The sequence below is a fragment of the Catharus ustulatus genome, chromosome 2 (genome assembly GCF_009819885.2).
Source record: "Catharus ustulatus isolate bCatUst1 chromosome 2, bCatUst1.pri.v2, whole genome shotgun sequence".
Taxonomy (NCBI): Eukaryota; Metazoa; Chordata; class Aves; order Passeriformes; family Turdidae; genus Catharus; species Catharus ustulatus.
The window spans coordinates 80,214,491-80,240,913 of NC_046222.1; positions in this window are offsets into that span (position 1 = coordinate 80,214,491).

Below are 26,423 nucleotides of genomic sequence, written 5' to 3' on the forward strand. Positions count from 1 at the left end.
ATACAGAAGGAAAGCCATTTGTGCAGTCATAGTAGTGCCTATAGCAAAGTTATAATTCTTAAATATATTGTACCATTGCATAAAAGCAATAGTATGCTATTATCTTCTTAAGATAAACCAGTACCTTCCATGAAAAATACTTCAATATGGTTTGATTTGTTTGTTTTGTTGGTTCTTTTTTCCTAATTTAATTATATTGTATGAAATTAGCAAACAACTAATATCAATCTATAAACTAAAATAACAGCATGCAAAGGAGGTAAGTAATTATACTGTAGCTGTTGTTCTGCAATCTTATTAAGTTTTTAGTGGGTAGACAAAGTGCTCTGGGTGCATGTGCAAATGAACATATTTACTGTTCCATTCCATATAAAGGAATGTATTTCATTTCATAAAATATTGCCTACAGTTTCTTCAAATAACAGTACAGTAGAACATAATAAATACTAACAGAGAATTATAAGTGCTGTTACTAAAATACAGTCTAATATCGATATTTTCTTATTAAAAATAAAATTTTAAAAAGGAATAGTTTCTTTGGTTTTCGTATTACAGGACTGGAATATATAATTTTGTGGTCTATATACAGTTTGTTCTGACTTGATTTTTTGCCTATGAACTTACATTGTTGGTTATGGATAAAATTTCAACTGCCTCCATAAAGTTCTTATTAAAATCTGTGTCAATGAGAACTGCCATGTGTTTCATTGCACTTCATGCTTCATATTTATATCATTATGAGAACACTTGAACAGAGCCTGCACAGGTGATTTTTAATCTCTAACTATCATTATGCATTTCCCAGTCCAATTCACTAGACAGTCAATCAAATTTTTGTTCTGTGGAAACGAAATTTTAATAATCTAATGCATTCAGACTTATACTCTCTGCATAATTATTCAGTCAGGACAAAAGTACAGAACATCCTGCTAACAAATTATATCCTTCACTCTGAGTAGTAGTGTACTTATATTTAAAAACTCAGAGTCCATGGTTCTTGCAAGAAGAATATATTTCTTACAGAATCACCAGCTTTTATTATGTCTTAATCTTTATGTGGATGTCGTTTAAGTACAACTATTCTACATACAGTCTTCAATTATTAGTTTTCTATAAGACAATGTTGTCTGAAAAATGTTACGAACACTTTAGGAGTAAACCTCATTTCCAAATATCTTCAAAAATCATGTATTTTATTGTTGTATATGAATGTATATGAAAGATAAATTCATAAAAAGAGCTATAAGATGTCCTGGATATCAGTATGGGATATATAACCTGGGATGCTGGACGAATATTGGAATGCAATGGAAGGTCCAAGAAACAATACTTTTGCAGGTATGTTTCTTTTTGTTTCCCTTTCCATTTCTGTCGATATATTTTTGAGTACTGAGAGTTGCCTGTGAGTGCTAAGTATATACTGAGGAAATTGAAGGAGGGTGGAGTTACTTAAAAGTCCTCATGCTGACTTCCTGTTTTCTAGATAAACAACTTTGAAATAGTCTTTTAAATAGTCCCTTAAAAATACAGATTTCAAAGATTGTGTCATTTGTTTCAATAGTACTACTACTGAGCTAAGAAAGGAAAACATTTTATCTAAGTGTGTGTCATAAGAACACATTCTTTTTGTTTTATCGTTTGCCCAAAGTTAGACAGGACTCCAAATTCAGCAGCTTGTTTATAGCCAAAACTAGACAACATGAAGAAGACATGGAACCATCCTTTTATAGAAGAGTTTCCATTCACTCAGGGCTCTGAGGTTCATTCAGATGTTCATTCAGTATGGCAATTTACTGTAAGGGTTTAGCCTAAAACTAAGATAGACTTGTGTGCTGAGCTTTAACAGAAAACATGCGAGTTCTCCCATCTGGGCTATTGCCCAGTAGGCATCAAACCATAAACCCATTTCCAGAAGAAACTGTATACTCATCTTCAGCTGTTAATTAAGATGGAGCTCATAGTGAAAGAGGCCCCTTCAAGATGGATTTTCTGTCATATGTCTAAACTACAGCCTGATTCAGTCAAAAGTTTTAAAAACCTTGTAACATAATATCATTGCTGTATCATTGGATTATTGTACAGGCTGTCACGTGTGGGTGGCTGTCAAGGAGCTGCATTTCATCACTTTGTGCCTTAGATTTTTAGTAACCCATTATGAGTCATTAAGTGATCAGAGTCATTTGTGCAGAACTGCAGCTTCTACATTTTTCATCTCACTGTCTATTTTTACACATGGGATATGTTTCCATATTTGTGTTAAATATATATATATATATATACACGCTTCACAGTAACCCATTGTGAATATATTAATTTAGATTAATGTAGAGTTTGTAATTACAAGGAACTTCAATCCAAGAGAAACAGATGATAGTAAAATTCTCTCTTGCCTTGTATGTGCAACTGATGACAGGGAGTTGGGGGGTTTTTTACATGATTACCTGAATGCTTTGCTTTACAACTGATGCTAATGAATATAACATAAGTGAGCCATCCATTTGGATTTTAAGTAGTCCTCTAGCTGTCCTTGAGCAATGGAGTGAATCCTAGCTCTGAGTGAAAGCCAGGGAAGGCAGTCAATGCTGTAAATGCTCAGCACTTCATGCAGATCTGTGCAGAACTGAGCCAAAAGTGAATATGCCCTAGAGTACTAACAATAAAATCGCACTTGTTCAAATGCACCTAGTCATGGCACTCTAAGGAGAAGTAACAGATTCTTTTCCTCAAAAGAGTCAAACACATGAATATATGTATATATGCGTATATATGTATGTTTGTAAAGTTTTGTAAAGTTAATGTTTAGAACAGTGCCAAAACATCTCTTTTGAAAAATCAGTACGTGAAAAATACAAGAGTTCATATATTTTCATCAAATTGTAGAGCTGAAAAAAAATTCTGGAATTTAGACCTTGAAATGTGTGAATAACTTACATTCTTTTTTCTGAATATAATGCATTAAAATGATTATGCTATTGTTTTAATTACCAAATAACAGGCATTTCAACAACCAGGTGCTGACCAGAAATTTATCTGTGAAATAAATGTAAGTGCTAGTTTGTTTTCAAAACAGAATTAGGTGTAAATTCTTTTTTCTAGACATGATCTGTTCTATTTCATCCTAGGGGATAAAAAAAAAAACCAAAACAACATCAACATTTATATCTTACATTTCAACAGAGGCTGGAAAGCAGTGCTTTAGACTCACTAACACATTTTCCTGTCCTGTCTTCATGAGAAGGTCAGAATCAAAACTGGAGCAGGACAAAGACAATATAAAGAAGAAGATGATCTCTTGTTATCTGAATAGTACTAGATGCTTTATTTTAAATACGTGAGCACTTAAGGACTGGATACAGTGCTGAAATGTTCCTTCAAAGCTCCTTCCTACTGACTATCCTTGCAGTCTAAAACATATTTTTAAAAAAATAAAGGATATTTTATACATCAAAGTGAAGGTGACTTTTTATCAAGACTCCTTTCTGGTTGCATCGTCAATGCAAGAGAATATAGGATCTGCCCTCAGGATCCAGGACCCACCCTGCTGAGAATATAAAGGCTTATCAATATAGGTGTGGGGCTGGGACACAAACAGATGAGGTTTATTTTGTCAGACATGGCCTCTCGGTATGTCTTGCACAAACCTATTTTTATCTACCCCCATCAGCTCTTAATCTTAGCAAACCACTAGCAAAAAACCTTCATCACGTTTGGGGGAAGGTATTTATTCATAAAGAAGTTAATCCCCAAACATCTATTCTGATATGTTCTTCTGCCATCCTTATTCATTGATGGAAATAGAGAAGCAATATACCATCAATAATAATTATTATGCTTAAGCTTTATTGGAACAGCACCAGAATTTCCAGATGATCTTTACTTTCTAAACAGCCCTACTGATTTCCCAGTGTACTGAAATAACATTTGTGGATGATTTATGTGCCAGATCTTCAGCTGGTCTAATTTTGCTAAATCCAGTGGATGTATGTTGTTGTACAACAGGGGATCTGAACGGTGTTCTGTTCTCCAAAAAAACCCCCAGCTGATTATTGAGTTTAAATTAAATCAATGGAACTACTTGCAGAACAAGGTGAACTGTGGGGGGTATCAGTTGATCCATGAAACCAAAAAGAAAGCTCCTTAATAATTAATAAAAATATACTTGTCTTACAAACACTCTACAGATTCTCAAGGCAAATATCCAGATGACTGCTCTTCTGTAGTATCTAGATTAATGTAATTTTAAATGAGAGGAAGCTTTGAATGTCAGTTGAGAATGCAATTTCAAATAAAATATTACCAAGAGGAAAAAATAAAGACTCTTTCCGGTGTTTATTTTAATAGAAATTCACAGCACTGATCCGTCACTGAACCTAACACTTTAACCTAAGGCAGAATGCAAAAAAAATGAATAATATTGGCCACAAAACAAAATTTAAAACTCCTCACTAAACAGCACTCTTCTACAAGTAAGTAAATATACTCCTAGAGCATAATATTAACCCCTTGAATAGTATCATTAATCATAGAATCATAGAATGGTTTGGGTTGGAAGTAACCTTAAAGATATCTGCTTCCAACCCTCTCTCCTGTGCCACGGGCAAGGACACCCTTCCACTAGGTCAGGTTGCTCAAAGACCCATCCCAGCTGGCCTTGAACACTACCAGAAATGAAGCATCTACAGATTCTCTGGGAAACCTGTCTCAGCGCCTCATCTTCTTCTTAAAATATAATCTAAACCTATTGCTTTCCATTTAAAGCTGTTTTTATTGTGTAACTACATGCCCTGTTAAAAGTCCCCCTCCAGCTTTCTTGTAGGCCCCCTTCAGGCACTGGAAGACTGATAGAAGGTCTACCTGGAGTCTTCATCATGCTGGGCAACCTCAATCTTCTCAATCTCAGTTCATAGGAGAGGTGGCTCAGTCCTGTGATCATCTCCATGTCCCTTCTCTGCATGCACTACAGCAGGTCCAAGTCTGTCCTAAACTGTGGTCCCTAGAGCTGGATATGGTAGTCCAGGTGAGAAGTAACAAGAGTAGAGGGGGAAAATCACCTCCTTCTACCTGCTGACCATGTTTCACACACTTGGAGAAAAGCATCTTAACATACATGCAACAAGTTTTCCGTTATCACACATTTTTTAATTCCTAGTATTTTAATTATTTGAATGTTTTCCTGTGGGTCATGAGAGTCAATATGTGTTGACCTTGGTACAACATGAAAGTCACCAAAATGAAACTATGTAAATGATTATTGTTCTGGCTTGGATCTAGAAAGAAAAGCTTTTGAAGCCACTATATTATCATACAATGTATGTTAACAATGTATTAACTCGATGCTGTCATTTATCTGTACAATTTCATAGTTCAGAACTAAGACCATATGAACATTTCCAGACCATTTAAATGTAAACTAGTTGACAGATGAGCAATAATTTTTTAATTGTTACATCTGAATCTGTGAGAATATATTTGTCCAGCTCTTAAAGGTAAATATGGTGATTCAAGTCCATGTCATTGAGTAAAGGAGAAAAGTCACCACCATAAAGCCCACAGTGTTTTGAAAATCTGTAGTATAATGCATTAACTTTTACCTTCAATTAACTATTAGTTCTATTAATTTACCTTCAATTAACTGTTGGTGTGGTTTATTGTCACTCAAGGTCAATACTTTAATTTAAAATTGATTAATTATAATTTCATCTCATCAAAAGTTATTACCATATTACTATTTGATTGTGTATTAGTTACCTATCTTAATAAGGCAGCTGAGTTAAAGCCTTTAAGTAAAGTGGAATTTAATTGGGTTTTTTTAATGCATTTTATTTTAAAACATTATGAGAGCAATAGCTAACAAATTTTAAGTGAAAAATTGGGGTAAGATAGGCTTATGGTGAACCAAGCTGTGCCTCAAAATATTTTTTCTGTATCCCAGGACAGAAGTTCTAATTCAGGCATTTAAAATACAACTTAAGCTTAAGTCTTGAATGGATATGTAATAGCCAGATGAGACCCTCTCTGCAGAAAGCAGAAGGATGAATGGGCACAAATGTGAATTCATCTGTACAACATCTTGGATGATTAGTGATAGAAAATGCAGACATACCTGCCTAAAATCCATTATCTAGTACGTTGAATGTGTTTGGAGGGTTTTTTTCACCACACCTGAATCTATCTGTCAAGATTGAATTGGAGTTAAAATGCCATGGGGAAATAGACTCCTTTTTTGCATAGTTGCTCTGTCAGAGTTCTAATTTGTAATTCTCCTTTTCAGACTGTCAGAGGCCCTTTTTGCAACTCAAAAGTTTAATTACTACATTTACAAGGGTCATCACTCAGTCACTGCAGGGAAGATGAATAGTACAGAGCTATTAAACAAAGGATACTTTCCAGAGCTATTTTTAAAAGCAGTTATGACAGAATTACCACTGTTCTTTAGGATGATAACTTGATGTCTCATCTAAATTTCTACTGTCACTTAGAATAAAATGGCCTTCTGTCTATTCCGTGGACTTAGCTTTTAAATGTCCCATAGTTCACAGGTATTGCTAACTTCAGCTTTTCTGGTATCTGAAATTTTATAATAATAAACTAAATTGTGAATTGTTTATTGTTTTTACTATATTCAGGTAATTAGAGGATAGAAATAGAATCTTCAAAGACTCATTTGTACATAGATCCAAATCAAACATGACCTGCTGGGCAGGTTCAAAACCCTTTTCCACTTTCCCTCTGTGGACATTTAGATGTCCAAATAGAACAAACATTAGTACACATACAAAGGACTGTAGTTCACTTCAAATGTTCACCAGAAGTTCTCATCTGGTGTTTTCCTTTACTTGTCTAGCCAAAGAAGCAACAGCAAAGAGCCATATGCTTTCATAACTAAGCCAAACTTTGTCAATTCTAGCAATAACTATGAACTCAAATTTCTGATTTGTAAATTAGTTACAAAAGTCAAGAAGTATTTATTTCTATATTGTTGTCACTTAACTAGTATCTGTATTTAAAATATTTCTTTTGACAGTTTATCATATCACTTAAACAAAGCAGCTACCTGGGAGATCAACCCATAAGAAACAACTTGCTATTTGCATAAGGTGTTAGAAAATTCAGTGCTTACATTAGATGATGATGATGTGTCAGTTGCATGACCCCAATTCCATAAACCTTGGCACCAACCCTATACAAATCAGACATTCCATCCACATGCTATGAATTTTAATACAATCCCTTCAATGAACAAAAATATGATTTTGTTAAAATAAATATTTTCTTCATAAGGCATTTCTTAATTTTCTCAACTTCAAGGAATTTCCTAATTTTTGACTTTTTGATGTATAATGTTTACACTCTTTAAATTAATCATTTTAATTGATGATTAACAAGAACTATGACTATATAACTACAAATCTTATAATATGATGGAAATTGTACTGCCACTGAATGTCATTTCTATCAATATTAGAAAAAAATTTACTTCTTCCTGGCAATTTACTTTCAAAGAAACTGATTGAAAATGTATTAAATTTACATAATTTATAGCTGGACATTTAAAAATATCTGCAAAACAATACATTATATTGATTATTTAATAAAATTCTTTACCTTTTTAAAAAATTTCTCCTCCCTGACCCCTTTCTCCCCTCCACCCCCAGGTACTTCCCTGTCATCACTTGTCTAGGTAGTCTGAGAAACACAATTTTTAATTTTCATGTCTCTCACTCTCTCTTTTTTCTTAATACCATTACATTTCTCAATATTTTTAAAGACTGCTCTTGAATAATGATATGATCTGCATTTAATTAGTATCTCAGTGAACTCCTCTTAGTGTAGGACTATCTTTTTTAATTAGTGCTGCTGTACCATCTTGGAGGAAGGATTTGCAGAAAAGAACTCCCCAACACCTAATCATGGTGAAAATCCAACCAGTCATTTTAATGATGGAAAGAATCTTATGTTCTATCTAAACAATCACAATTGAAGCATCTATCTCTTAATTGTGACTTCATGATTCAAGTTTTCAAGTATATTCTGACATAACCAATACCTAGAGTGAGTGCTAACAGGTTTTTCTGTTTGATTATTTTTAATCTGTGATTATCAATGAAATTTTATGGTTCATTTTAACTTAAGTTACTGCAATCAAATGTATAAATTAATTGCTAATAAAATACCACAAATTATAGACTTTCATTTAAAGCTGAACACAGAATATATATTTGAAGATTTGATTAGTTATTTCACTGCTTGCACTCTAGTATTTTAACAAAAACAGAGTTGTATTTAACTGAAATTTTTTTAGGCTTGCTGTGCAAGGACACTTAGCTAGAAATAAAAAGATTTTCTGTTCCAGCTAAAATATATGAATAAACAAACAAACAAAAAACAGTACAAAAAAAACCCAAAAAACCCCACAAAACTGAAAAAACACCAAACAACCCAAAACTTAAACCCATAGGATGCATAATCCCTTTGTAATGATGAAAGGCATACACTAGAAGTCAAGTGAAAGATCAAGGTTTTATTAAGAATTTAATAAAATTCAGTGTTTCACAATCATTGGAGAGTATATGTCATGTAAAGATAAAAATACCTGCTGGTTATATAGCTAGTTTGGCACTTGTGCACAAGCCCACCCAGATGGAGTTGTCTTGAAAAGAGAGAGTTGGAAAGGCTGATCATTTCAGAGAGTCTGTTTGCCTATTTTAGGCTCAAATGAATGATAGTCATAATATATGTACTGTATCTCACATTCTCCTATTCCAAAAACTTAATTCTTCAGCAGGTGGGAGAATGGGAAAAACTTAATGATCTCTCATTGCTAGTAAGCACAGAAAGAGCCACAAGAGACTAAGCTGACATCCAAAATTGTATTTGATTTGTTTGGTTTTTTGGTTACAAAGAATGAAAATAAAATCAAGTAGCTGAAATAAAATTACTGCACCTGCTTTTATTTACCTTTGAGAGATACCTGGAGAAACTGTAGAGACCAATTAAGATTCTTTCTGTAAGTTATCACATTTCCTTAGCAATGTACTTGAACAAGAATTAAAATTATAAACTTTTAAAGACCCCAGCTACAAGTCTGTAGAGGCAAGAATTAGATGCAGACAAGGGAATTCTTCAGATTATTTTGTGTCTTTAGTTGCTCCTGTGGAGATCTGCGTCATCCTTCAGGCTTTCATCCCCTGCAAGATATTTTCTCTCCAAATAATACATAATTTAGTAAAGTACTAAGTCAGAGGTGCTTTGTGATCAATCTTTGATATGAACATGCCAAGGGAGCCTTGGAATTCAGTTTGTATAACATCCTAAAATATTTGTAGTGAAAGATGCATATGATGAGTATTCTGTTGAATTATAGGTCACACATCTCATCAAGAGCTAACATCATTGTATATTCCTTCAGTTAAAATCTGGAGATGTTTAATCAATCAGGTGAGAAGGGGTAACAGAAGAGGGATATAGAATATCCAAAGAAAAATGGTAATATTAAACCAGGCATTCTCCAAGCACTACTAACACTCATCATACCTAAACTGAAAGCAGGTGAGTTAAAAAAACATAGCTGCCCTACACTGTCTCAAGAATCAGTGGAGAAGAACAGACACTGAAGATTAGCTGCAATTTGACGTAAACAATAAAGGGAGAAACAAATAAAGTTTGAGTTAAATAGATTTTATTTCTAGGGATCCACAGCACTAAATAAAAGAAAACCATGGAAGTTCCAGTGGATTCTCATCACCTTCATTATAGCATTGTGAGCTCTCTGACTCTATTTTTGTCTGTTCCAAACAATTCTTAAAAGTCATTATTTAGGCATAGTTTAAGAGACAGTGGAACCATAATCCTTATCCAGAAGGCTGCATCAAATACACTGTCAAAACCACCCCATGCAGGCCTTCAAATATATATGTAAAGGTACCCTGAAGCACTCCAAACTGTTATAATGACATACAACATACATCTGCAATTTTACACTAAAAGGAATTCCACTCTGTTGGATGGAGAAAAAGCGCTCTCTATTATTTCAGACTGTGAACACACAAAAGCCAGATCTGCAGAAGAGTACAGGGCTCAGAGGAGATTCAAGTGCTGCTCAGCACAAATATTTTAGTATGCCTTAGATTCAGTGCTTGTCCTGAAACCTATGATAATTCACTATCTTTGTTTAAGTTAGCGAAGTACAAATCAAATACAAAAGTAAAAATATAAAATACAATAAAAAATACAAACACAACAACAATGGTAAAAAAATCCCTCAATAATATCTTAGGTTAGACATTTAATGATTTCTCATTGGAAGCATAGTTTCATCTTTCTCCCTTCCTTTTTGTATATCTTCCCTGGAACAAAGAAGTCTTCTGACAAAAGAGGCCATTTTAAAGGCTCAGTTAGCAGTAGGACACCCTTTACAGCTTGGTTATTGCTCACTCAGGGGGATAGAAAGGGTAGGATTGGCATTGCTTAGTGTCTGCCATGCTCACTAAGGCAAGTCTAATTTAAGGTGTCTGTAATGCGAAAGTCTACTTCTCACTTAACCATTCTGGATTACAGAAACAGACATTTCTGAGTAACAATGGACCAGCCCTGTTCTAAGCATAGTCTTTAGAATAAGATGAAATGTTCATTACCTTCTGTCCATTAAAAGTGAAACCCAACTCAGATACTGTAAAGCCAAAGGCTTTAACATCTGAATCACAGTATTGGATGGCATAATGGTAAAAATCTCAGATCAGATCAGTTTTATCGTTTTATGTACTCAGGAACTGGCACCCACTATTCTTCCAGACAAAATTCTCCATTTAAAAACCTCCTAAACTAAGCTGCATAGCCTAGGGATGGTCAGCGACATACATTCAATTCCTCTCAAGCATTTTTAACAAACCTTTGTCATATATTTACATATGATAGGAAAAAAAGCAATAATCAGATAATCCCATTCTCTTATAATTTTTTCAGCACCATTGTAATATTTTCTTTCTTATCAAGTGAAATAATATTGAAAAATAAATGATTACATTTATTAGGATCCTAGTAAATCTAAGAAATCTTGTCTGTCAACATTTACTGCATGAATACAAATTTAACTTATTTACCACTACATCAGAAGGATATGTTTTTATTAAAATAAATATATTTTTTAAAAAAGTTCAGAATATACTCAAGCTAAGGTATAAAGTCCCCACAGGAAACTTTCCAGTTCAGCATGAGAACACTATGGATATTATTTGTCTAATCTATGTGCTATTCCCACATCACTTTTAGTAAAAACATTAAAATAAATTAAGACTGTAGAGTTTTTTTAGGTAAGTATTTCAAAGGTTTTCTTACTTATTTTCATTTTATTCTGTTATTGAGAATACAGAAAACCCAAAATATCTCAAAGAAATACTGCATCTTTTATGAAACAAATACAACTTCTCAGGAAAATACAGCCTGATTTGTTTTTTCTATATTTTCCTATATATGACACAAGTAAAAATGTAGATAGGAATAACTCCCAGTTCAGGTACTGAAAACTTGTGTGAAAATAGACAATATACAATTAATGGATGCATGAAAATGTTATTACACATGTGGCACAGGTTATAGTTTGCTTATTAGGTTTTATTTGAAGACGTTGCATATAGGAAGCTGTTTAAACCTTCGTTGACTTTTTCATTTAAAAAACCGGAAATTGTCTTCTTTGACAAAATATGTCCGTTCAAGCTAAGTTTCAAATAGAAACTGCTTCATTGTTTGCTTGACTACTAAGCTACAGGCTCTGAGAATTTAATGAGAGCACTTCTGTGGGAAAGTGCAATCCAGTACATGTACAGCCTGAAAAGCTGGTTTTACAATTCATAGCTCTTTATCCAAGATATATTTGGATAATAACCAGAGTCTACGATAGATGAATAACCTGAACTTTCCAGAGGATTGGTGATTAGAATTTTCTATTAAGTGAATAATTTCAAGTATCTTGCCCACCTTGCACTACATCAAGTGCATCAAGTATCATACAGTGTCTCTATGGATTCCAAAAATTGAGTTTTCTTGCTTTTCATGTCTGCAAGCTATGGTAAGTATTTGAGTAATCAAAACCATCTTCAGTTTTATCATACTTGTTTCAGGGCAGAGCAGAATGTGGTTGCCAAAGCATGATGAAGAAAAAGTGCTTATGTGATATATAAAGTTACCTCTCCTCAGACTAATACATTGTTGAAACCAAATAATTCCTGAAGTGTAGTAGCAGCGTGCACTTTAGCTGTAGCTATCATCCTACACACACCAGAGGAAAAAAACCCCTGTGTTTTTGATTATTTCACACATATAACAAAAGGGACATAAATAATAATTTAAAGACCTGCCAATCTCAAGCTGTTCTATAACTTAAGATAAAGGCACAAGTTTAAGAAAAACGAAAAAGTTAAGTCACTTGGAAATGTTAAGAATTCTTTTGACTTTGTCTTACTGTAAAAAGTTTTTGAGAAATATGCTAATTTAAAAAGTTAAGGAAAGACACTCTTTTATTCATTAAGTGACAATCAAATATCTCTATTTGTTAGCTATAAAGGCTTGTAACAGATTGCTTGCCATGTTGCTGTCCTCCTACTTCAAGGACAGTTGCATTAAAGGATTCTACCTCAGACTGTATGTTATGGTTTGCCTCAAGCTGGGTAGCATTAGAATTGAGGTATTGTCATACTGGATCAGAGCATCTGGGTCCACTGTCCTAACCCTGACGGTAGCAAGTTCACAGATTTCATACTCAAAAGTTTCTGAAGAAAACTTCTGATCTGCTATACAGAGAAAAATGTTTCCTTATTTTTTATCTAATTAGTGGTTAGCTTGGAGATTTTGTTTCCATCTGTGCATGCACTCACACATGACTGTATGTGTGGTGCATATGTAGGTGTAGTATTGCAGTGGTGGAAAATTGGCACCTTTTTATCCCTCTAAACAGACAGACAATGATTTTTTAATAAGATGGTAAAGCAGTAGCTGGCTAGATAAAAGAAGGAGAGAAGGGCAGAATTGATTTTTTCTCCAACTGCAGTCCTTTCACAAAGGGAACATGAGAAACACAAGATGTTTTTTCAGCTGTCTAGATAAGGCTACCTTAAGAAAGTCATCTGTGGAGACCAGTGATACATATACGTGACAACAGTCAGAGCAAATTATCTGACACAGATAAATGATTTCTAGGTGCAACCTAAAAATTAGAATAATTTGACTTGGTGCCAATAGTCTCAGCCTGAAGAAAAGTCTGTGATCCCCTTTGCAAATATGTATTCTTTGTTGTCTTGGAATACACCACATACAAGGCATAAGTCAGAAGGTAGACTGTATACTTTGCTCTGTCAAAGCCCAATGGCCGCTGGAACAAAAGAAATAGAGCTCAGAAACTTGACACACAGGTTTGTTGCAAATGATAGATTAGATTTATATTAGAAATATCAGCTAGATATTTAATTAAGATTTCATCTTGTCAGCTAATAAAGCAATTAATATATTTTGGATAAATAAAGGGAAAGTATGTGTACAAAAGCTAAACACTATAAAAATGTGCTGTCCAGAACCTTTTGAAAATACTTTCTTCTAGCAGATATCTTGCTACACATTTTGTGTTATGATAGTTTTACAAATTTTCACTTACTTTTTAAAAATTGTTTATCTTATTATCTAATACTTCTTGTTATCTATTAACATAGAAATGGATAATTTTTATCATTTTCTTTGATTTATATAAACCTTTATTCTTCTCATTCTCCATCTTTGTAGTTAACTTCAGATAACTTTTACTGCACTTATTGCATCCCTGTATTTTATTGAAACAAAGTCTCACTATGGTTGAGAATCCACAATTTCACTTTTTCTGATGGATATACTACAGCTGAATCTTTTGACAGTCACATTTCTTTTCAAATCTGATTTCTATTACAATTAATAATGCAGCCTACATATTCTTTTCTTTATTTGCCACCAGAGAAAAGTTGCCATCTTATAACTGAAATTAATTTGATATTTGTTCTTGTCAGTGTATCCTTGCATATTGCCCTAGTCAGTATCTTCAAGATCCGTTGCTGCTTCTTGTGTGATATTCCAGTCCTTCTCTATGTTAACGTTTCCTCCCACTTTGATGGTGTTTTTTATACAGATTTGTTTATTGACAACAGTATGAATTTCCCCTCCTGCTGAATTGCTCTGCATATTAAAAAAAAAACCCAAAAAACCTCAAAATTATCTGCAATGTAGGTATAAAGCCTTATCTCATAAAAAACTAGAATGTTTATTTCTGAAATGCAAAGCATCTGACACATGTAATTAAAAATTCTAAGCATTTCAAAGCAGTCCTGATATACAAATAGTCAAAAGCTTAGAAGTCTTGTAAATTAATATTTTACTATGATCATTTACTTTTTTTGAAGATTCTTCATTTTTAATCCCAGCAAGAAGTCTTAAATGTAATATACTTGAGATTCTCTTTACAACTGTCTTTTCAAATGCAATAGTATCTGGACATGTCTTAACAAACATTTTTTAAGTTCTTCATTAAGCTTTCACTTGATAAGTTCAAAGACTTGTAGCATACAAAAACAAGACTCTATGTAAATATTATTCAGTCAGCCATATTTTTTACTCCCCAGTGACAGCTATGAAATGAAATTCCTATTACATTTTTTCAGCTGGGTTGTATACTGAGGAATCCCAAAAGACTGAAGCAAACACGTATTTTACAGTGTATGCATGATAAGCATTTTGCCTCCAGGATACCTGCAATTTGACTACAAAATGTATTAGATTTGCATTCTGCATATCTAATTGTTATTATAATGTTTCCTATCAATAAATTAAAATATATCAGTTATGATAGCAAAGGAGCAAAATACCATTTCAAAGTCAGTTTATTTGCATTTTCTCTTGCCAAGAAGTACTCAGTAATAAACCTTGAGAAAAAAAAAAACCCTAAAGGCAAATAAATCTATAAAAAGGGTTGTGTGGGTTTTTTGGATTTGGGTTTTTTTTAAAATAAAATATGTATTTGGTGATGTGCTTCCCCACCCTGTGATAGTTTCCCCTACTCAGAGCAGGGAAATTTTTTTTTTTTTGTTTGAATTATTGTATGCTCTACTGACACAGTTTCCAAAAGAGAATGCACATCTATGCTAAATTCCTACCTGGACACTTCAATTTCTGGGTGGTCTTAGGCAGCTTTATTTCAAGTACTCACTTCTTTTACTATTGACTGGAGTTTAACGTCCTTTTCTAAATAGTAAATTACAGTAATTTCACAACTATGAGGTGCACCCTTTTGACTAAAATTTTGGCCTGAACCCAGAAGTGCACCTTATAGTCCTGTGTGCCTTATATATGGACAAAGTTCAGAAATTTGCCAACCCAGAAGTGCGAGCTACGAGCCACAGGGGGAGCCGGCAGGACCACGGCTGCAAGGTGGAGGCAAGGCCAGGGGCCCGCGGTGCCGCTGCTGCCGGGTGCAGGCAAGCCTGGGGGCCTGTGGCTCCATGGCTGCCGGGTGCAGGGGGGCCCAGGGGCCCGCGGCTGCCAGGTGGAGGCGGGGCCTCGGCCAGCAACTGCATGGGGAGAGCCGGTGACGGATTCTTGCTGCAAAAAAAGTGCGCCTTATGGACCAGTGTGCCTTATATATCAGCAAAAGTTTGGAATTTTGCCGACACCCAGAAGTGTGCCTTATAATCCGGTGCACCTTATAATCGTGAAATTACTGTATCTTGGATACCAAGGAGATGTTGCTGAGATTCAGTTATCTAAGATAGAGATATGTTGATGTCACATCCCACTGGAAAGAAACAAAATGAAAACATAACTCATGGTTCCAGGTTGTATCCCAGTGACAAAGACCCCTCCATTCTGCACTCAGTGATGTATTCTGGAGAATTAACCTATTAAAATTTCAGTCACTGAAAAAAATTCAGTACTACTCAGTAAGTTCTAAACAGAAACATTTTTAAATTAATAACTTAATTGATTCTTTCTTTAATACATGAGTCCATTAAAATGCATTTGTTGATTTCCAACCAAGTTGGAACAAAACATTTTTAAAATATTCAATTTGGCAATATTTTTCAATATAAATATGCAAGTTTTATGTACATATTACATCTGTTTTCTCTGCAGTACTGTAGATTTTGAATAAAAGCCTTCATAAATTATAACAAATATGATCATTTATGGAAAGTGGAACATTTGGCAATATACTTTCTGACTGTACCCTTCCAGAAGGGAAATTCCATAGTATATATATGGCTGTGTAAGGGAAATTAAATAGATGAAGCACAATAGCAAAGAAAGTTGGAGATAAAATATATGACTTGAATGCTTTCTGTCTTTTGTCTCGTTGTGGACTACACTCACACAATTCTGTTATATTCCCTAGGTTCTTCTTCTCTGGGCTTCTCAGTGGCTGGGGTAATGTTGTCAGTGCTTATGCAAGCCAGCCCATGGACCAGGGTCTGAGGCACCAGGTGGAGGAATTGAGCAGGCTGTGTAGCAACAAGAGCTTGACAGTCTCCACAGGCACCCAAGAAATTAAAATAGCTCAGTGCAAGAGAGTAAGGATAGCAAGTGGCCATGCTTGAACAAGTAGAAGAATGATACTTTTGAGGATGTAAGTTATTAGAAGCTTGTGACTTCTAGCACCAGGAAAGAGATGGAGGGGAAATTCCGGACAGGACTGGATCCATCCAGTAGATTAACAGCTACTGGTACAGCTGGTGGTGCAGGTATTATTTCAGATTTTCTGAGCATGGATCCCTCTTAGAAGTATAAGGAGTACTAGTGAGAGAAATACATATTTGTCACATCGAGGTAAAGGGAACTTTCCTAATAGAACGAGGTCAAACTTTAAGTGTATCAGGGGTCAGAGTGAACAGTGAGGATAAGAGTCAGAGGAACTTGATACAGAAAACCACTCAAGGTTCATGGGCAGACTCATCTTAAGAAACCTTGATGAAGTATCTGTATGACAGCTCTTATGGGGGCTTGAAACCTCCTGCTAGGAAATCAACAAACCCAAACAATCCTGAATTGTCCTAAGACCAGCAAAGCAGCACAATTTGGCTGTTGTCCCCACTGCAAAACCCACTAAGTTGATTCAGCTGAAAAAACCCTAAATTTCTTAGATGCCCTCTAAACTAAGACTGTTTATGGTCTAAATGGATATAGATTTTATTGTGGGACGTAGGGGCAAGACAGTGCTGGTGTGAAGCAGAGAGAATTTTTGGGACTATGTAAAACTCACCATGGGATGTTTTAAGGAACTATTTCAAATGTATTGTGGCATGTATGGGCATGGAACAAAGTAGGGGAAAGGAAGGAATGCCAATGCATAGGGATGGAATGAATATGGAAAAATGAAGGGAGAAAGTGTTATACATTAATGTATTCTTATATTTTCATTTTCATGCTTCATATCTCACTTAGGCTCTCCAGTGTTTCACAGCCACTCTACCCATATTAGACAGACAGTCAAAAAGATCCCTACTACTAATCCATCCCTGTGTAGCCACTGGATTTTACTTTCAGTGTTTTTCTTGGATCCAAGTACTTTACTATTAAGAATTGACAAGCTTTGTTCTCCTTAATTCATTATTTATTTGTTGCTAAGGCTTACTGCATTTTTCATAGATTTGGGGAGCACATCTTCATGTAGCAAAATTCTTCTTTTTTAAAAACTGTATTCCCTGTTCAAACTCTCCTTTAATTTGTTGACTTTTTTTTGAGCTCATATTGAATTAGAATGAGACTTTTGTTTTTGATATCATTAATTTCAAGATATAGCCAATATAAATATTAGGAAAAAAACCTAATGTATTAACAAACAACCGAGGAGAAATTACTCCATTTAGTTCTTCAGTGGGTGGAATTCTATACATAATACACTCTATGAGGTTAATGCCCTTAAATTTGATATCTTTAAGCAAACACAAAAACAACAACAAAAATACTCAAGACAACAAAAATTCTAGTAACTTTCGTTTTAAAACAAATATGTACATTAAACTGAGGAAGAAAATTAAAAGGAAAATCTGAAAGATTAATGCTAGCTTGCAGACAAAATGAAGGTGCTGTGAAAATTAAATATTAGAAGTTCAGAGTAGATATATGGTACCTATCAAAATCCTTTCAAAACCCATTATGTTTCAACAGGAAAGAAAAGACAGCTGTTCTAAGTAAGAAGTGAAATTTTAAGTCAAATGAAAAATTAGACAGGGGTATAAACTCGAGTTGGAAAATAATGCAAAATTGTTGAGAGGGATTGTAAACACATTCAAGTAATCCAGAGCTATTATTGAGGTATTGAAACACACATATATTATACTAATTTTTGCTTAGCTTTATGTGATTCAGAAGTAGAACATAGAATGATAGAATAATTTGGTTTGGAAAAGACCTCTAACGATCATCTAATCCAAATCCCTGCAATGAACAGCAACATCTAGACCAGGTTGCTCAGAGCCCAATTCAATCTGACCTTGAACATTTCCAGGGATGGAGTATCTGCCACATCTCTAGGCCACCAGTCTTTTACCAGGCTCATTGAAAAAACTTCTTCCTTATATCTAATATAAATTGACCCTCTTTTATATCCGTATTTAGTTAACATAGGCTTGTGATAGGCTTAGAGACACCCTATTGAATATCCTTGAGACTCCTGCCCTATCAAAACACAATGGCAAATTATGCCTGCCAAAATCCCTGGAACACAGCTCAAACGCACCACAGATGTGGTGATCCTCTAGCATGGACTGAGCTCTGCTGTACTTTGATTTCACTTCTGTGCCTCTGTCTGGGTACTGCTTTGGGGATCCCCCAACTGGTGAGGTGACAAAAATAAATTTTCTCAATGCATTTCATCCGTGGTTTCAAGGTTTTTCCTGTAACCTGCCTGCGCCAGCTCACATATCTAGGAAATTAAATAGAGAACCATAGTAAGACTTTTCAAGAAATATTTGAGCAAAAGTCTGCCAAAAGGGTTAGAAGAAAATGCAAAAAAACCTCTTAAGTTCTTCATAATCAGGAAATCTTCCAATGTGTGGATGCAACCACTAGATGAGATGTAAGGAAGGTAAATCAAGACCAGAAGGATTAATTTTTTTTTTTTTCACAGTATTGTCAACTGTGGAACATTCTCATACTGAAGGCATTATTTATATGGATGAGCCAGATGGATAATTTGAAATCAAATCTAGGTAGCAGCAGTTTTAGAGTAAATTAATAGAATTAACAACTTGGCGGAATGCCATTTACCTAAGTAAGACACAAAAGGGACTCAAATATGAATGTCAACATCCTATCTGTTTAAACCAGCCTTGCCAGTAAGTGAAAATTATTGTATTTAATAGCACATATTTGAAAAAGGACTTTATCAGTGAAGGAGCAACTACAGCAGGTCAACCTGCATTTGATTAAAAATCAAATTAATAGACATATAACTATATGTATCACATAAAGGGGAAAGGACTACAAATATTTTTCCTATGGGAATTTTTAAAGAAATCAAGTAGTGTATCTGTCCATGTCATCTAGGCATAATGCACTCGAATTTCAAAAATCTGACAGTGGTCTTCATCTCCAAAGGCTTTTAAAGAAAAAACAATAAGGACAACAGGAAGTTGTGTAAAAAGATTATCACGTCGTACTTGATAGGAAATAGAAGGTTTGAACAAAAGGGAAGTTTTCACTTTCAAGGGCATTTAGAAATGTTGCTATTTGAGAATGGTGTGGCTCAGTATATTTGTAAATACTCTAGAAAAGCTGAATAATAAGACCACTAAGTTTGCTGGAAATGTTGAATTATTCAAGATATATGATTAGCAAGGAATTTAAACAAAAATCCCACTATATTGACACAGCGCATAGTGAAAATAAAATCCAAATACAATAAGCAATAGAGGAAAATGTTCCAACTACACAGATAAAATATTGTCTGCCAAATGAATCAATATCATTTAAGGAAAGATGCAAATTTATTTAATGAGTGTCTAAATAAAAATAAAAAATTAAGGATGTGAAGGTCTTTCTTTACATTTGACATAATTAAATTGTGAAATTTGTCAGTGTGTATACAGAGCAAAACTAGAATGGAATTAAAACAGGACCAGAAGCCACAGAGGAAGATTTATTAGTGGGCTTTGAGAATAAGTCCAAATGAAATCTACATCTGAAAATATCCTTAGAACAATAATTTCCAAATGTAATGACAGTAGAAAAATTATTCTTCACTTACTTTTATACTGTGCATCCTAAGCATATGCTAATAACCTTTGGATTTTATTGATTTTGCATTACAAGAGGAATAATCCATTTTAAGTTTTGAACAAGCTCATACATTGTCTGTATGAGATACCTGTAACAAAATAATCATGATTGATATTTATGTGTTTTTATTAATATAAATAAAACCATTTTTCCTTTCTGAAGTTGTCTAAGATTTATTCAATTGTTAAATGGACTTGATGAGAATTACCATTTAAAACTAGCTTAGAAACAAAATTCAGAATTATAGTTTAGCATATTCTAGTTAATTTTTTTCAACATAAAAATTATTTTGTTGCTATTTCTCATTATTTTTTCATTAAAAAATAACGAGAAAACAGTTTTTAATCTTGGACCCAACTAGCCACTTTCCCAGTGTATCCCAGAGTATATGTTTGCACAAATTATGTTCATCTATATATGACAGGAATTTGTTTTAATAAATATTTATATTTTCCTGTTTTAAATGGAAGATATATGGCCAAACCCATGACACTTAAAGACTCTACACACTGAAATACTAAAAATTATTTCTGCTCATGCTGCTCAGAATCCTCAGTTATTAGTTTATCTCTTTAAGTCAAGGAGAAGCAAAACTTATAGCTTGTACCTAGAAGCAAAGAAAAACTGATTTGCATAATGCCTAATTTTAATGCAAAATGAATTTTGAGGTGAAGATTTTTTACATAGCTATTCAGAACCACTCAATCACCTGGGAACATCCAAAGGTATTATTGAACTCAGCTCATCTTACCATGTGAAATTCTGACTAAACTGTTTTATATATCTCATTCTTCTTAGATTAAAACCAAATTATGCCTCTTACAATGTTCATCATTATCTGCCTGCTCTAGAATGTAAGAATTTATTTATGTAGGCTTTTAAAATATTTTGCCAGTAGGAACAAAAGCATTCAGAAAGGTCCAAATTAATGCATTTATAAATTTCACCATTATTCCGTTTTATGGCATTTCATCCTGTACTCCACATAATCAAACTCTTTCTGCTCCTGGTTTATATTAAGAATTGGTTTGGGGGTGTTTTTGTGGCTGAGCTCAGTGGGGAGTTCTCTGTTAATCCATGCTGACTGTCTGCTGAGTTTGCTCAACTTTCTCTCCAGTTCTGTTTTCCAATGGAAATTCCAAAAGCAAGCTGAATTTTACTCTCCTGAAATCCAGGGCTGTAGCTATGCTATTGATTTTTCTCACTTCTTCAAGGATTTTAATCTCCCTAATCTCATGGTTATAGCTGCCAAGGCTGCCCACAGCCTTCATATCTGTAGCGGGATATTCTTTCTTTGTAACAGATCCAATAGAGTACCACAAGTATTTGACCCATCAATCAACAGCATCAAGGAATCAATATTTTAGAGTAACATAAACTTGCCTGTTGACATTAACTTGGCTGTACATCTGATGAGGTTCTAACCCAATATATTCTCATGGAAATTACTTTCTTAATGTGATTTGATCACACGGTTATATCAATCACAATAGTGCTTTTAAATCTTCCACAAAAAAATCTATCTATACAAAAATAATTTTTTAACATTATTACCTTTCAAATCCTGGGTAAGTGCATTTTTGGGGAAATATCATTAGTTGGCTGACAGTGAATCTGAGAAAGCTAAGTGATCCTGTTCACTTTAATGTCATATTTATATAAAAAGCTTTTTTTAAGGTGAAATGGCAAATATTTTTAGTCTACCTGAAAAAATGTCCTAGTAAAATAGTCCACATCAAATAAATCTCCTTAACAATACTAAACTCAATTTTTTCTTATTGTCTCACTGTTTTAAATTATTTAAAATGCTACTCCATTTACTAACCTCTCCAAGGAAATTTAAAATCTCTCATTAAATTTTTTCCCAATATTATCATTCTTATTACCTTGAACTAGCCTTGTACTAGTCTGTCATGCAATCCCTTAAGGGTTACCTAATATAATCATCTTTCAGAATTTTAGAATTATTTATATCAACTACACTACAGAAACTGTTGCTAAAATTATTCTCAATAATAAATCTATGTTCATCTTTTCTATAATTTAGTGGCTGGAGAGTAGAATTGCAAAAGATCTGTTTTCCAGGACCTGTCTCAGATGTGTATCCAATTAAGATATGATTGTGCTCTGTACTTTATTTATTTATTTATGTATTCATTTACTTTGGCACTTCATTTGGCTTTAGCAATTATTTTACTCCATTGTAATTTACCTTATTCTTTTCTGGAAGATTTGGTCTTCGTATTACTGATAAGCCCCTGAAGAAATTATGCACACTCATCTAGATTGTTTATCACTGCTTAAAAGGAAAGAGAGACCTCTGGGAAAAACAGGGTTTCGTTGCTTGAAAACTTTAAAATATGAAAACTAATATAAAGTCAATTGCTACTGCTGACAATGCTAATTTTCTTTTAAGTGTTACTTTGTTTAAAACAACTTTTTCAAGAAAAGGAAAATAATTACAGATAGAAGGAAAGAACTACAGAAGGAAAGGAGGAAAAGAATTACAGGTTCTGTAACTTTGTTCCATGCTTAGCTGAGACGGAAATTGCCCTGAAAAAAGGGAGGTATCTTTGACACTGCAATTCTTTAAATGTATTAATAAATGCAAATGTATCCAAATCAAAAGAATAAAAATGCTAATGACCTTAAAATATTTCTAATAGAGCATCAGTGATACATAAAATCAATAGATTTGCAATCTGACCACTGTTTATATGTGTGGTGAGAACATATGAGATTTTACAGCCAATTTTGGCCTCAGACAAAAATAAATTTATTATGTTCCTGGAATATTTGTGTACAATTGCACATAAACACGTTTTTCAAGTATAAAACTAAGCTTTGATGTACTTTCATCCTCTGTTTTGAAAGAGGAACCCATATACACTTCTACATGTAAAAAGCTGGTTTTATCTCAACCCAAAAGTTCTCGTGCTTTTACCCTTCCAATTCGCTCTCTGAGCCCATTGTGGGGGAGTGAGCAAATGGCTGTGTGGGGTTTGGCTGCTGGCTGAGGTTAAGTCATGGTATGTCTTTAAAAAACTAAGCTTATATGTTCTACTCTTCCTGGAACCTGCCAGTTCTAAGGGGAGATAAGAGAATTGCTGCAAATAACTGAAAAACATTGAAAACTCAGAGAAGCTGTGTGACCTTCTTACAAAAAACTCCTTTCATTCATAGAAGAAGGTGATATTTATATGACACTGAATCTTTCATAAACACAAGTGCACACACAAAAAAAATCAAATTTTTTTAAGGTATGGTCTTGGAGACGATTTTAAAAAGAGACAATATTTTTGATGGTTATTTATGCTGGGTTAGAACTATACTGAATAATGAATACTAGAGAAATCAAATTACTCTGTATTTCTCAGATATAGTAATCAAGCTACTTCCCTTCCCTCTTAGTATTTGTTTTCCTTCCCAAGCTATAGGTGGATATGCAACAAATATTGCAAACATTTTTTTTTAATATTTAGTGTATTTTCTGAAAGAACTCCTCTATATTGTTCATTCTTTACCTGAAATCCTCAGATTCATATACAGAACACACAGACACATCGATGCCTATGTACTTATGCACATTATTTGTCATTAATCAGTATAATCAATATGTACATAAAAATACACTTTTTTTTAAAATCTTATAAAATGGCTAATATAGACAGACTTCTTTCAGATTCTGGTATAGAAAAGGGTTCTGATTATTTTGAATTTATTATTGATATTCATCTTTATTTGGATATTTTCTCTGTAAACTCCAGCTAAGTTCCAAATTTAATGTGGACAAAGAACTAGAAAAACTTTCAAAAAAGGAGCAGTTAGCCTTTATATCAATGACATAAAGGAAAGATTAATTTTCTGAAAGTATCTTACAAAGGAACTGGAGGTGATGGGATGGCTGTCTTGGATGAAGACTCCTTCTCTGTAGATAAATTTACTTGCCACATGAGTTTCAACCTGTTTCTCCTGAATACATAAATATTATTTACAAAGGCAATTTAACTAGCCAGATTTTTAGCCTGATTCATAATAACTATATGGAGGAAATCTTCTCTGTATGGTGTATCTACATGTAATATTACACTGTCATAAGTAACTGATGTATTGAAATGGAATTGCATATAACAAATTATTTTCCACATGGCCTAATATGTTCAAGAGAAAAGTGCTGGCAATAAATTTTTATTCATTTAGTTGACACACATTAAGAAAAATAATAACATGGATAACTACACCTTTACTCTAGAAAGGTTTTCTCTTTTTCTCTAGTGGCCATAATTCTTAATTTTTTTGAAAATCTGTTTGTTTGTTTTTCTGGTTACTTAGCCATTGTAATAATATTCCTTTAATCAGATCAGAGAATAGAAGATGGGTAGCTGAAAGTTTCTCAAGTCTGGTGTGTAATGAGACAGCAGTATTAAAGTTATTTCTTGAGTTATTCAGTTAAATTCCCATAATAAAACAAAACTGCTCATAATAAAAAAAAAAATAGGATATATAGTCATTATGATCCTAAGAAGACAAATACATTGACCAGTAAATGAGTTGTAATACTATGAGTACAAACATTCCTAATTATCCACAGAGACCAGGATTCCTTCCAGACTAATTTTAAATACTTCATTGAGAGTGGAAAGTGAATTTCTGTTGCACTCGCTCATTTAACAACCTTTTAATGTCAAAACTAGATGATTCCTTTTGGGGGTGAGGGTGGCCCTGATAATGCTTTTTAGGGTTCTTCTGATATCAGGGTGATGGTGGTGAAAAATGTATGAAGAGTAGGTGCAACAACCACAAGTAGCAACATAAAGAACTTTAATAATGGTGAAAACAAATGTGGGACAAGGCCCAAAAAATCTGAACACAGACTATATTTCTGTAGGGGTCAGTGGTCAAGGACAAAGATGTGGGGAGGTCCAGGGTATAAAAGGGGAGCAGGAAAGAGGGTGGAGTCAAGGTTAGAGTCCAATGGGTAGTGGTGGGAAAGTGGTGCAGAGGAGTTAGGGGAGGTAGGGTCCAATAGGGATACAAGGAAGGGAGGACATTCTGGAAACTGGGAGTGGTGATAATAACTGGGAAATGAGGGTTGGGAATATTTATGAGGCATTAACATGGGCGATCCCATAACCCCTTGGAACATCTACTTTCGGGATCGCCACAAGCCAGGGTCAAGGTACAAATCTTCCTCAGTATGCTTGCCTGACCTGGAACACAGGCCAGGCTGACTCCCAGAGATCCCCAGATGAAACAACACAGGAAAATGCAGTTCAGGAGAGCACCTGATGTATTGCAAGCCTATGAAGAATTTAACTGTGGGAGCACTCTATAATCAGCTTGCACCACAATGCCTAAAAACAGCCTGGCTTGGGCTGCTGATCATCACACTATTTCACTCTTTAGGTCCACTCTAGTGGTGCTGCACTATTTGCTAATGCACACACAATCTCTCTTCAGAGTTTTGAGGACAGTCTTGTCATCCCAGTTGGGAAGGGTGGCTGCCTTCAGAGGTTTTTTTGTCTGGATAAGATCTGCTGCCCTTCAAGAGACTGCACTCAATATGGGCAGCCAGGCTAAGGTTATGTGCCAGTTATAAGTGCCTCAAGTGAAATGTCTTGAAAATATGTCTGTTTCCTCACTTAGACTTCCGTCCTGTAAGACCCTTTCTTACAATGAAATCACCTACTCACATCCTTTGACCTTAAAGTTTCCCAAGCACTTTCTGCAAAATTTCTGAAAACAACCCAGTATTAAAAAAACTGGAATTAGTGGCAGAGAAACATGTTCTCCTAGCAAGTGGAAAACATATATAGGCTGACCATCACAATTAAATTCTACAAGCTAATCCAATTTTTCTATTTTTTCAAGAGTAACCACACACCACATACCAAGAGCATCAGTATTTTTTCTTTAACAAATTTATTGAAAGTTGAAGGGAAATCCTTGGCAAGAATTTGAATTCAAAGTAAAGCAATTAAAACGCTGCATGGATATTAAAAAAATATTTTAAATTACTGTTAATTTACTGATGTTAAAAAAATAGAATTAAAATTAAAATAATTTCTTAGATAAAACTTTAGCATAAACTAATAGAAATTATCAGAACTGAGCAATAAATGATCGAGCTTTGTTTAGTC